Source organism: Cebus imitator, unplaced genomic scaffold, assembly GCF_001604975.1.
Source record: "Cebus imitator isolate Cc_AM_T3 unplaced genomic scaffold, Cebus_imitator-1.0 Scaffold130, whole genome shotgun sequence".
Lineage (NCBI taxonomy): Eukaryota > Metazoa > Chordata > Mammalia > Primates > Cebidae > Cebus > Cebus imitator.
In genome coordinates, this window is record NW_016107445.1 from 1,550,331 (window position 1) to 1,561,563 (window position 11,233).

Consider the following 11,233-nt stretch of genomic DNA (forward strand, 5'->3'; position numbering starts at 1 on the left):
AATCACCAGTGGAGGTCAGGCGTGGTGGCTCACATCTGTAATCCCAGCACTTCGGAAGGCTGAGGTGGATGGACCACCTGAGGTCAGAATTCCAGACCAGCCTGGCAAAACCCCATCTCTACTAAAAATACAAAAATTAGCCAGGCGTGGTGGTGCACACCTGTAATCCCAGCTACTTGGAAGGCTAAGAGACAAGAATCTCTTGAACCTGGGAAGCAGAGTTTGCAGTGAACCAAGCTTGTGCCGCTGGACTCCAGCCTAGGCAACAGAACAAGACTCCATCTCAAAAAATAATAATTAAAAATAATCACCAATGGATGCAAAGCATTAGCTGAAAAGTCATGAGGCACTATGGACATCACATTTTAATGTATCGCCCCATGAATTACTTATTCATTACAAAAGGGAAAAGACACCTTTACAATGGAGAAGCCTGGTATATACCACCTTGAGCAAGTGATCAATCTTAACATCACTAGTAACAGTAACTGAACAAACTTACATTATGTGACCCTGCTACAAATCAATGGTGCATGCACTAGAGTTTCCAAAAGGTTTAACCAGAATAGAATCATGAGGAAACCAATCAGACACATCAAAATTAAGGGACAAGCTACTAAACAACCAACCTGAACTCATCATGAATGCCACAAACAGCACATGTTTGTATGTACAGGAAAAAAAGATAGCACATATTGAGTTCAGTAAAATCTCTGGTTTCAGGCATTCACTGGGGGATCTTGGAATGTAATGGGGTCCTGTACTGTGGTCCCTATTGTGTCCCTGTCTGTCCCTTCAATTTGTGTACTTCTTGAGAGGAGGAATTTTACCCAGTATGGTGCCTAGCGCTTGGAAAAAAATAAACATTTGATAAATTGACTAATTTTTTAAAATGGCTTTATTTTGCCTGTTTCTGTTTTACTACTTTTTCTGAAAAAGCTAAACTATAAAGAAAAAGCCAATGAGATGGGTAGCCTATGCGAGGTAACTAAGCATTAGAAGGAAGGTAATTGAAAACAAATTGACAAAGTTCTATAAAGAATTACCAGCTTCAAAAGCAAAATTCAGTTTCTAGACCAGTCCCAGGTAAGGAGAAAATAAATTCCAAAGCCAAGGCCTTCAAAGCATGATAGAACAGTTTACTGCTGTGAGGTGTTTAAGGGCTTAACTTCTCTGCTTCCAAATGTCTGTGCTCTAAAGATCCTCTGTTTCTTGGGAAATTCTAAACATATTACCAGGGCATTTTCAATGCAGGGGTCTGTTTCCTGTAACTCTGGGCCTCCTTTCAATTAAGATCAAACGGAATTTAGCATTAAGCGGAGCTAGGACTCTTTCTCAAGTTAATGTTAATTATAACTTTGGTGGATGTGTTGCAGCTTGTTCTTAGCCTATCTGATTTTATGAACAGACAGGAGCAAAGCTTCAAGGAGACTGAGCATTCTAACTCTATTATTATGTTTGCCTGTAATAATATATAGGAATTTTTTTCTTCCCAGGAAAGTTTCATATAAATATTCATTTCACTGAAAACATTACCCTTTACTAGAAGCTAGCAATAAAATTCCCTGTTCAATTTTCATATATTCTTTAGGTAACTAAAAGGGACTCATATATTTTGTTCCTATATATGAATGTAAAATTTGCCATCTCAAATATAGAATTAATTTACTATTGTGTAAAAGGAGGGCAGTTACTTCTAAAGCTAAGTGAAGGTCATTGGCAAGCCTCAGAGGTAGAGACAGAGACACCACATGAGTCAACCTACCTTGTATTTTCTTAGAGTCTGGAAACAGATGGATAACTGTAGTTAGCTTTATTAGGTAAAATACAAATAAACAAATTAACATTTAACTGGAAATTGCATATTTTTATTTGCTGGGTCTGGCAACCCACTTGTAGGCTGATTTTAACTAGTACACAAACTGTTTTCAAAAAGAACCCAGATATCAATTTATTTTTTTTAATAGAAAGATCCGGCAAGATTGGGCTCACACTCTTGCATTATATCAGCTGGAGCTGAGTATGTACTGTCCCTTTGCTAGACGACGATTTGCTCTCCAAGTCAATGCAGTTACTACCTGGCCCTTTTCTGATTCCTGGATCCTGTAGGCTAGAGTTTTTCCATTCTGGTCTTGCCTACTCTTTTTGTTTGCAAACTATTTAGTTGCAGACACCCAGCAGCTGTGGCATCTGTACCCTGACCGTGTCTAATTCTAGTTGAGAAGCAGGTAGTTTTATTAGAATAGCACATCTGTATTGACTATACATTGTTGGATTCCATATTTACTTATTTATTTATTTTGAAACAGACTCTTGCTCTGTCACCCAGGCTGGAGTGCAGTGGCACAATCTCAGCTCATTGCAACATCTACCTCCCAAGTTCAAGCAATTCTCCTACCTCAGCCTCCCAAGTAGCTGGGATTACAGGCACATGCCGCAATATCGTATAATTTCTTTCTTTCTTTCTTTCTTTTTTTTTTTTTGTATTTTTAGTAGAGCTAGAGTTTCACCATGTTGGCCAGGCTGGCCTTGATCTCCTGACTTCAAGTGATCCACCTGCCTTGGCTTCCCAAAGTGCTGAGTTTACAGGTGTGAGCCACTGCGCCTGGCCAGATTCCATTTTACATGCCTTAAAAATACTGGCTGCGGCCGGGCGCGGTGGCTCAAGCCTGTAATCCCAGCACTTTGGGAGGCCGAGGCGGGTGGATCACGAGGTCAAGAGATCGAGACCGTCCTGGTCAACATGGTGAAACCCCGTCTCTACTAAAACTATAAAAAATTAGCTGGGCATGGTGGCGCGTGCCTGTAATCCCAGCTACTCAGGAGGCTGAGGCAGGAGAATTGCCTGAACCCAGGAGGCGGAGGTTGCGGTGAGCCGAGATCGCGCCATTGCACTCCAGCCTGGGTAATAAGAGCGAAACTCCGTCTCAAAAAAAAAAAAAAAAAAAAAAAAAATACTGGCTGCACATGGTGGCTCACACCGGTAATCCCAGCACTTTGAGAGGCTGAGGTGGGCAGATCGCTTGAGGTCAGGAGTTTGAGACCAGCCTGGCCAATGGTAAAACCACATCTCTACTAAAAATACAAATGTTAGCCGGGTGTGGTGGCACATGCCTGTGATCCCAGGTACTCGAGAGACTGAGGCACGAGAATTGTTTGAACCTGGGAGGCAGAGGTTGCAGTGAGCCGAGATCATGTCACTGCACTCCAGCCTGCGCAACACAGTGAGACTCCATGTCAAACAAACAAACAAAGTTATTTCCCGGGTACTCTACGGTTCTGATTTTCTTCACCCTATCATCTAAGTCAGCCACAGCCCTGCACATTTCAAGTGAGACAACACACCATGGTAAAAAAAAAAGCAGTGACGTTTAAACAAGAATGGTGAAGCTGGGCACGGTGACACAAGCCTACAGTCCCAGCTACTTGAAAGGCTGAGGCAGGCAGGAGTTCGAGGTCAGGAGTGAAGCCCAGGAGTTCGAGGTCAGCTTGGCAACATAGCAAAATTGTGTCTTTGAAAAATAAATAAATAAATACACACGCATAAATACATAAACAAGAATGGCAAAAAATGAATAAATAAATAAGAATCTGATTTCTTGTCTGAAAAATATAAGGTTGGACAAAATAACTATGGCTTTAAATCTCTGTTGCTGTTAATAACTGATAATTCTATGAAGTTAGTTTGTAGTCAAGAGTTTCTGAAACTCCAGAATGAGAGCATCAACTTCTGAGGCAAACAATTAAGTAACCTTCCTGTATTACTGTAAAGTTTTATGACATCGGAAAACATTTATCCGACAGATAAATGTCAGACTTGCATAGCATCACTGCAGATTGCTAGGAGACAGTAAATGTTTTTACAAGCAAAAAGTCTTCACTTTTTCCTACTGCTGTCTACTGCAAAAAAAGTTCACCCAGCTACTGGTTCAAAACATACTCATTTTCTTGACCCAGAGCAATGGACAGACCTTTTAAAGACCTAAATTGAAGAAAAATAAAAGGCTATTTATCATCATTTAATCACCTCAGAGGCTCTAGGAGGAGTTGTGTAGACAAATCTTACAACACAAGAATGTAATTGAAGAGCTACCATAAGTAATGCTCTGATTGACTCACATCTACCAAACACAGTGTGCTTTGAAAAGCAAGGAGATAGCCGGGCGCGGTGGCTCACACCTGTAATCCCAGCACCTGGGAAGGCCGAGGTGGGCGGATCACGAGGTCAGGAGTTAGAGGCCAGCCTGAACAACATAGTGAAACCCCGTTTCTCCTAAAAATATGAAAATTAGCTTGGTGTGGTGGCACACGCCAATAATCCCAGCTACTCAGGAGGCTGAGGCAGGAGAATCGCTTGAACCCAGGAGGTGAAGGTTGCAGTGAGCTGAGATCAGCCGCTGCACTCCAGCCAGGGCAACAGAGCGAGACTCTGTCTAAAATTAAAAAAGCAAGGAGATAAAACTCTCTTCCATATTTTGAGACAAGGACAAGACCACACCTGACTAACCTGACTGCACCCACTCTCTCTAACAAGATTAAGCACTTACCTCATTATAAAAACCTTCCTTTATGAAAACTAATCAGATTGCCTCAATGTTAATTAACATAATAAACACTTTCTCAATAGATGTGCTTATCCTCCTCCCACCCTGCCTGCCCCCGGCACCTCCGCTTTTGGCTAGCTTCTTCTAATCATTGCTTCTCAAAAAGGCCAACATCAATCCTCTCCTCATTCCCACAATTAGCTTCCAAACAGAAACTACTTCATTGTAAAAACTAGAGAATGAGCCAGGATTTTATTCTGGAGAGAGAATTGGTTAGCCAGGGAACTACAAAAATTCTTCTGAAATGTATTATATTGCTGTCTTCAAAAATATATATGTATCTATAATAATCCATAATCATAATTAGTAATCATGTAGAATTAAAATGAACCTAAGCAACTGAAGTGAAATGGGAGAGCAGAATAGAAGATGTGATAATAATAATTTACTAAAATATTCTAGATTTTGCAATGACTATTTATTCTGCCTATTATTTAGCTTTTTTAAAGTAGTAAAAAAAAAATAAAATATTCCAGTTTTAGGTTCTTAAAATAGATTCTATATGCAACATTATATATTTTCCATATCTCTAGAAAACTGAGTAGATAAATAAAAACTAGTTATGATACTACTTTAGAGCTAACAGAATATGTGTACTAATAAAGATATGCTGCTGTGAACAGCATAAAATTATTCAGAAACAAACAATAATTAAACTTAATCTCAATCTACCTCATCTCTATCCTAATAAGTGTTTGACCACTCAGTGAGGAATTATAGTAAGCAAATAAAGCATCTCTATTTTCTCAATAGAATGAAGATGCCATGTCAGTGCACTGCCATTTCATGGCTAGCGAATAAGCATGGCAGTGGATGTTAACAGTATTTTACGTTGTATTTTTATATCTGGTAGTAGCCTCAGAAATAAAACGATAGCAAAAATCCTAATAAATAAGGTTTAGATGGTCAGGCGCGGTGGCTCATGCCTGTAATCCTAGTATTTTGGGAGGCCGAGGCGGGCAGATCATCTGAGATCAGAAGGCCAAGAATAGGCTGATCAACATGGCAAAACCACCATCTCTACTAAAAATACAAAGAAAAAAAATTAGCTGGGTGTGGTGGTAGGCACCTGTAATTCCAGCTACTTGGGAGGCTGAGGCAGGAGAATCGCTTGAACCCAGGAGATGGAGGTTGCGGTGAGCTAAGATGGAGCTATTGCACTCCATCCTGGGCAACAGAGTGAGACTCTGCCTCAAAAAAAAAAAAAAAAAAAAAAAAAAAAAAAAAAAAAAAAAAAAAAATGGACAAAGAAAAAAAAGAATATTAGAGCAGGTAAGAGCAACCAAATTAGGAGGACAATGTAACAAGGATGCTAGAAGCTCTATACACTATCTGTGCCATAGAAGCATAGAGCCTCTAACATACAAAGACAGTAATAAAAAAATGGCTTTGTCAACACATGTTCTCACTCATAAGTGGGAATTGAACAATGAGAACACACGGACACAGGGAGGGGAACATCTCACACCAGGGCTTGTTGGGGGGTGGGGGCCTGGGGGAGGGATAACATTAGGAGCAATATCTAACGTAGATGACGGGTTGATGGGTGTAGCAAACCACCATGGCACGTGTATACCTATGTAACAAACCTGCACGTTCTGCATATGTACCCCAGAACTTAAAGTATAAATAATAATAATGTACTACATCACATTTTTTAAAAACTAAAAAGAAGAAAAAATGGCTTTGCATAATGCTCAACAAAGAAAATTTCTGACACTTTTTTTTCCTGAAAAATATGAGAATAAGGATTGTGGTTGTTTAAAGATTAAATATACAAAATTATGTATATATACACACCCACTCTTAGAACAGTGCTTGCCACAGAACAAAAAATCAAAGTATATTACCAATAGCTTTTACAATTTTGGTCTATGGGAAGACCTGACAGGTGGTAAAAGGCAGATGAGACAATTGTTTTTCCATATCTTTCTTATGAAATCACACACACAAAATCCTACATTATATGGTAATAATATTATATGGTAATAATCCTACATTATATGGTAATAATTATATAGTCCCTTGGATTACCTAAATACTGATCCAAATTCTGGCATTTTTAAAAGCCTAATGGAGAAAATAGGAGATGAGCTATTTCTAGAGAAGACAGGATGAATGCACAAACCACAAGATATACAAACAGCCCAACATTTTCAGTCTTTGTTTTTTTTTTTTTGAGATGGACTTTTGCTCTTATTGCCCAGGCTGGAGTGAAATGGCACAATCTTGGCTCACCACAACCTCCGCCTCTAAGGTTCAAGCAATTCTTCTGTCTCAGCCTCCTGAGTAGCTAGGATTACAAACATGTACCACCACGCCTGGCTAATTTTGTATTTTTAGTAGAGACGGGGTTTCTTCTTATTCTCGAACTCCTGACCTCAAGTGATCCACCCACCTCAGCCTCCCAAAGTGCTGGGATTACCGTTGTGAGCCACCATGCCCAGCCAACATTTTCAGTCTTTAAAGGGGTTTCATAGGACTTATCTTCATGAGACTACCCACATACACCCATACTGTTTTTTAATTATTAAACGTAAACAAAAATAAAGATATATTTTGCTGTGGGGCTCATTATTATATGATTGATATTTACCATTGGGTCCCAGTTTGTTTTAATGTATTGGGCACTGGAAACAAAAAACAAATTGCTTAAGGCTGGGCATGGTGGCTCCCAGCACTTTGGGAGGCTGAGGCAGGCAGATCACCTGGCGTTGGGAGTCTGAGACCAGCCTGACCAATATGGAGAAATCCGGTCTCTACTAAAAATACAAAATTAGCCAGACATGGTGGTGCATGCCTGTAATCCCAGCTATTTGGGAGGGTGAGGCAGTAGAATCACTTGAACCTGGGAGACAGAGGTTGTGGTGAGCCGAGATCACGCCATTACACTCTACAATTTAATCTATTACCTTACAGAGAAGAAAACTGTCTTTACATGTCAAAGAACAAATCAGAAATTACATCTTGAGCAACCAGGATAATATTCTTCATGTTGAATATTGGAAGTGACTTAGAAGAAAAGGCAAAAAAAAATTGGGAAAAAAATTAATTAATACTGCATACATCACTAGAATAGGGAAAATAGTTTAAAAAAAGAAATTCAAACTGACAGATATGTTGACAGTTGAGAATATAAAAAGTAAGAATGAGGCCAGCACAGTGGCTTATGCTTGTAATCCCAGTACTTTGGGAAGCTGAGAAGGCAGGTAGATCTCTTGAGGTCAGGAGTTCGAGACTAGGCTGGCCAACATGGTGAAACCCCATGTCTACTAAAAACATAAAAATTAGCTGGGCATGGTGGCAAGCGCCTGTAATCCCAGACACTCGGGAGGCTGAGGCAGAACTGCTTGAGCCTGGGAGGTGGAGGTTGCAGTGAGCCCAGATTGATTCCAGCCTGACTCACAATTTTTTTAAATTAATAAATGAAAAAATAAAAAGAATGATTTTGGTTATGGCTTTGATAGTTGTGATTATTAAAGGTTCATATATTTAAGAAGACAAATTTAAATCTGTTTCCGAATTTTGAAAAATGAATAATGAAAAATATAAGATGAAATGTTGAAAAGAGTCAAGAGACTCCAATCAGATGGAAAGATGTGTTCGAAATGCATGTTTGGGCTTCATTCTCATCCTGAAATTCATGTTGAATGTTGGAATGGAATGAGATCATTTTGGTAAATCACAATGGTGGGGCGGGATGAATTGGCATAGTTACCAGATGAGTAATAAAGGCTAAGGGCATAAAAATAGTTACTATCCTGATATAGTAAGAGTATTTTAAGTTTTAATACCAATGGAAGTTAAACAGGAAAAGTTCTGCTCTTATAGAAATGGCAAAGAAAAAGTCAATTTAGTAATATATAGTTGCAAATATTTATTTCCAGAGTTGCCAGCAAAGCACTGGTTAAAAGTTGATCAATGACACAAAAATATAAGGATTTCTCAAGTAAAAGAGGTCTCTCTACAAAGGAGTAGCATTAATTAATAGACTTTCATATGCTAGAGTTCAATCCTAGAAGTTATAGATGAACTGGAAATTCAGAAGCCATAGATGACTATATTCAGGTTGAGGTAACTCAGAGACTGAGCTATAACTTGAAGGCCAATGCGTTGGTGAATTTATTTATATTTTGGAAACAGTATGTTCATGTGGCTTAGCTACACTCTTCATGTAGGCTAATGCCAATGGAAATTCAATGTATGGCTAGACTGTAGAACATAAGTGGGAAGTCAATTATATGACTGAAATATTTAATGACACCAGGTTCCAGGAATCTGAGGCCTACATTTACACCAAAAGGATGAGACACATACATCAAGTTTTTCACAGAAATGCATGTCAATACCTGACTCACTGTAATTTTGTTGTGTTCTAGTGAAATATCTCTTTTCAGTTTGACCCTGTCACTATATTTTACAATCAGTTAGGTTTGGATTTACTACAAGTTCCAGCAAGATACTCAGAATGCTTTGTTAGAGTTTTGGGTGTTTCCAACTTCCTTAGCATAAAGTCTTTTAGGCTGACTGACTGTGACATGGACGCCGTGTTAACCTCTGTAACCTGCATGGATGCTCCAGATGAGTTTCTGGGAAATCTACAGTAACTGGAAAACTGAAGAAATGATCAAAACCTGTGGCACCTACTTAACTTTAAGACATTCCCTATTGTTCCCTATTCCCACCCTAATTGATAAGGTCATTGGACTTTGCAACCTTGCGACTCCACACCCTACCACCACCTCCCAGCTTGCAAAAAAAACACCCTAAAGTAACTTCTGTAACTTTCCACTGCCCATCCCAAACCTATAAAACCAACTCCTATCCCACTGCCCTCCGCTGACGCCCTTTATGGCCTCAGCCCACCTGCACCCAGGTGAATAAGCAGCCATGTTGTTCACACAAAGCCTGTTTGAGGGGTCTCTTCATTCAGAGTTTTAACACTTAGAAATTAAAGCTGTGTTTGGGTTACTCTCCCAAAGTGCTGGATTTTGGGTTACTCTCCCAAAGTGCTGGACTGCAGGTGTGAGCCACTGCACAGGGCCTGTCCCACAATTTTGATAATTCATGTGTCTCTGATGACCACAGTGAGAATAGTTTCTCTTGAACACGCAGCAGAAACACAATTTCAGTGTGTGGAAGAGTAGGTTGGACTTGTTTAAACACAGTATAGACGAGAATCTTTCCAGTAGTTTAGCCGTGAACTGGAGGGAAAGAATAGCCGGAGTGTTGCTGAACAGAGGCTGAGGTGAGAGAAGTTCCTTTTTGTTTGGTGGTGTTTTGTTTTGTTTGTTTTTTTGAGATGGAGTCTCATTCTGTCACCAGGCTTAAGTGCAGTGGCATGATCTCGGCTCAATGCAGCCTCTGCCTCCCAGGTTCAAGCGATTCTCCAGTTCGGCCTCCCGAATAGCTGGGATTACAGGCACACGCCTCCATGCCCAGCTAATTTTTTCTATCTTTAGTAGAGATATGGGTTTCCGGCGTTAGCCAAGATGGTCACGATCTCCTGGCCTCGAGATCTGCCTGCCTTGGACTCCCAAAGTGCTGGGATTACAGGCGTGAGGAACGCACCCAGCTGATGATAAGATTTTTATGATAATGAAATCTGGAGAAGAATTGAAGTTGGGCAAAATGATCATATGCATTGCAGACTGAAACATCAAACAAACAATAGCACTGCAGGGTGTTAAAATATCAGACTGAGTTGTGTTCATAATGAATAGACTCAAGAAACAATTAGATCTCAACATCCAAGGCAGTGGTAAAATTTGAAAGGATAAAGTTGATAAACATTTTATATTTAATTATTCAATTCATTTTACTTTCACTCATGTACTTAAGCCAATTTAATACATTTTATATCAATATCTTGCTTGGGAAAACCCAGATATAACACATGCTGAATTTATTTCACATTTAGGAACTAGTAAGGATCAAAATAATCCATGCAGATATAATAGTGAATCATTTCACCTTCTGAAAAAGATAAATCAGACTGAATTTTTTCTTTAGATGGAGTCTTTGCACTGTCGTCAGGCTGGAGTGCAGTGGCACAATCTCGGCTCACTGCAACCTCCACCTCCTAGGTTCAAGCATTTCTCCTGCCTCAGCCTCCTCAGGCACATGCCACCACACCTGGCTAATTTTTGTATTTTTATTAGAGATGGGGTTTCACCATGCTGGTCAGGCTGGTCTCAAATTCCTGACCTCATGATTCCCCCCAAAGTGCTGGGATTACAGGCATGAGCCATTGCACTAGGATAGGCTTTTTAAAATACTGGGTGACTTACAGAAAAATTATTCTTTCCTTACATTATGGAGAATTCAGAAGTCACAGACGACTATATTCAGGTTAAGGTAACTCAACCTTATGGAGAAGTCTGCTTTTCAAAATTGCCGCAAATTATAGAAGCCTGAGTGTTCTGTGATACAATTTTGTGTTCTTTATAAGCAGGCAGAAGGCATCTAGATTCTAATTTCTAGGTATAATTTATATTCAGAATTGATGACTACACAAATAATTGGCTATAGCAGAGACTGAGAGACTTATAAACTTTTTCCATATATATTTTTTCCAAAAGTAAAAGATTTAAAACATATATGAAAAATCTATGTACATGGGATATTTA